Raw genomic sequence first — 3,414 nt, forward strand, 5'->3', positions numbered from 1 at the left:
TCCAGGGAAGCAGGCTGGGCGCCCATTTCACGGAAGAAGTCAGTGAGGCCGCTCCTGCCCGCCTGGGATCCGCCCGGTCCCCTCCCTCTCCCGCCGGAGGAGCGGACTGCCCACCAGCCCCGTGCAGGGGGGATGGAGGCCCATCGCCCACACTTGCCGGCGAGGGCAATGTCCGGAATCTGAGCGAGCGGCTCACAGGAAGGGGGGCGGGGGCCGCTCTTGCCGCCCCGTTTCCCCTTGGGGGAGGGGTGTTCCTGGTAGCGATTCCCGCCGGGGTCTCTGCAGGCCCAGCGATGACTGACCTCAGCCGTGTCCCGCACACGTCAGCCCCGGGGCTGCCAAGACCCAGAGGGGAGGCGGCCCAGCTGAGCTGAGGGACCTGCCCGACCCCGCCTGCCCCCAGGGGCCCCGTGACCTGGGAGGTCAGGGAGGGGTGACATCAGGGGTGAAGATCTGATTCTGGTTTTGGTCAAGAGCAGCCGTCAGCCCGGCTGGTGTGGCTCACTGGTTGAGCATCGACCTGTGAACCAGGAGGCCACGGGTTCGAATCCCAGTCAGGGCCCAGGCCCAGGCTGTGGGCTCCATTCCCACCCAGTGCGGGGCGTGCAGGAGGCAGCCGATCAGGGCATCTCTCTCATCATTGATGTTTCTCTCTCCCTCTCCCTTCCTGTCTGAAATCAGTGGGAATATTTTTTTAAAATAAATACAGAAGAGCAGCCCACGGGTAGTTCAGAGCTGGGCTTCCCCGTCCCTCCGCTGGGACCCTGGGCAGGGACTCGATTTAAAATAAATAAAGAAGAGCAGCCCGCAGCCGCCCGCGGATAGTTCAGAGCTGGGCTTCCCGGTCCCTCCGCTGGGACCCTGGGCAGGGACTCGAGGATGGAGGGGGCCCAGTGGGCTTGAGTGAAGATTGAGGGAGGTAATGCGCGTCCCGCTGTGCCCTGTGCCCTGTGCCCTGTGGTTTATTTTCCTCATTCCTTTACTTTCTGGGGGGAGCGGGGGGGGGCCTTCTGTGAAGCCCAGGGCTGGGCGAGGCTGAGAGGCGGCCCCTCTGCATGGGGCGGAGCACTTGGTCAGTGGCACCACCCTAGCCACACCCCTTCAACCCCCCCACCCCCCGCACGGGAGAGCACCCTAACCCTTCCTCCTGGCTGTGGGCTGTCACAGCCCCCGTGGCCCCTCTGACCTGACCTCACCCTCCTCCCTTCGCATCCCCCAAGGGTCCCTGGGCCCAGACATGCTCCCCTTTGGCCTGTGCAGGACTGGCTCCCCCACAGGGTGCAGGGGGTGCCAGGTGACTGTCCCTGATTCTGCCTGGCACCACCCAGCCCAGCCGGGCACGTCAGCCTTCCTCCTGGCGGCCACCACGCGACATTAGAAAGGACCTGTTCGATTCACTTTCTAGCAAACGCCTCCCACCAGGAGGTCTGCCTCTGAGGGCTGGGCCCTCTCCCTGCTGGGAAGGTGCCCACACCCCTCTGCCAGGTGCCCACACCCCTCTCCCAGGGCTCAGAGCTGTCCTCCATCAGTGGAGGGAGGGATGAGGGAGGGACAGAGGGACAGAGGGAGGGAGGGAGGTTCATTTTTCTGGTGAGAACAGCAAACAAAAGAGGCCGCCCCATCAGCTGGGGGATGGGGGTGGGGAGGCAGGAGGAGGCGGGGCTGCTGTTCTCACCAAGAAAAACCCCGGTCCTGTCACACAGGGTGTGAAGCTACGGTCCTGGGGACGTGGGCGGATGCCCAGGGAGCCGCTGGGACCTGGTCAGCCCTGTGCTCACTTCCTCCGGGCCACGCCCACGGGCCCTCTGGTCAGGGGGGACCTGCAAGCCAGACCCAGAGCTCACCCACCTACAGGGCCGCTCTGGCTCTTCTCGGCCCCGGGCCCGTCCCCTCAGCTGCGTGGTCACAGGTCTCGGTCCTGGGCTGCAGCCTGGGTTCCCACCCCTCTGCCTGGCGCCTGACCCAGGAGTGTGCCTGGCACAGGTGGCCCAGGCCCCTGCCGGTGCCCATGCCAGGCCTGTGGGCGCCCGACCAGGAGAGCTCAGCGCTCTGCACCCACACAGGGTCCTGTGAGCTCGCCTCTGAGGACTTACATGTAGACAGAGAGACGGGGCCGGGCACGTCCCCACTTCCCGCATCCGCTGGCGGGATGTCGTCTCGTTTGCTGCTGTGCTTTTTAAATAAAAGAAATAAAATAGTGCAGACAAGGGCCTGCCTGCTCCCCTCTTCCTGGTTCATCCAGCTCCCCCACATCCCTTTCCCCAACTTTTTCCCACCAAATACGTTTTTATTGATTTCAGAGAGGAAAGGAGAAGGAGGGAGAGAGAGAGAAACATCAGCGATGAGAGAGAACCATGGACCGGCTGCCCCCTGCGCCCTGACGGGGAGGGAGCCTGCAGCCTGGGCCTGTGCCCCGACCGGGAATCAAACTATCACCTGCTGACTTGGTGCCCAACCACTGAGCCCGGCGGCCGGGCCCCTCTCAGCGCTTGGTGTCTGTCCTGCTGACCTGCGAGGTTGGGAGCAAGTGCAGCTGCAGATGCCATCCATGTGTGAGACCCACCGTCTCACCCCCACCCGCTGCCAGGGTCGCCGTGGTCCCCGCTGTAGCGACCGAGGTCACTGCCTGGCGTGTCATCCTCCGCTGCTCTCTGAGCTCCTCCCAGGAGCCCTCCTCCCTCCATCCCAGGGCCCCAGCTCAGCCTAAAGGCCCTGGGGTGGCGTCGGGCATGTCGCCAGGGCGCCCAGGGCAGGGTCAGCGATGGTCCCAGCAGGGCTGTCCCCAGCACCAGCGAGGTCTGCATGCGGTACACGGCCAGTCAGACGCCTAAACAACCGCTCGTACAGAAGGTGCTGTGGGCGCCTCTCAGGAGGCCTGCGGGCGGGAGGCCAGCGCCCCTTGACTCGGGCTGAGCCCCTTGTGCAGTGCACCCCGCTCCCCGCAGGGCCTGGCCCCACTACCCACAGGTGGCCTAGAGGAGGATCCCAAGGTGCTGACTCAGAAACACCAATCCTGTGACTTCCTGGTCCATAGGTCCATGCTCAGCCACTGAGCCACGCCCACCGGGCCATCCGGTTATTGTCCCTTGGACTTCACATAGGAGTGAGCTCATGTGATCCTCACTGCCCTCTGACCGGCTTATTTTGCCTGGCATGATGCTCTCCATGTCCCCATCTTTCCTGCGGCCTCCCCATCCCTGGCTCCGCACACGCCCCTCCCAGGGGGACCCCTCACCTCCCAGTGACTCCTTGTCTCAGGGTGGGCCTCTGGGCACAGAGGGGGTTGGAGACGGGCTGGGCAGTAGGGTCCCGCCCTGGAGCTGCCCGCTGACGCCCTGTGCGCCCTCCGCAGCCCGGGACGATGGTGGAGCAGCTGGCGCACACGGAGATCAACCGCCGGCGCATCGCCGAGGT

Source organism: Myotis davidii, unplaced genomic scaffold (genome assembly GCF_000327345.1).
Source record: "Myotis davidii unplaced genomic scaffold, ASM32734v1 scaffold181, whole genome shotgun sequence".
In the NCBI taxonomy this organism is placed as follows: Eukaryota; Metazoa; Chordata; class Mammalia; order Chiroptera; family Vespertilionidae; genus Myotis; species Myotis davidii.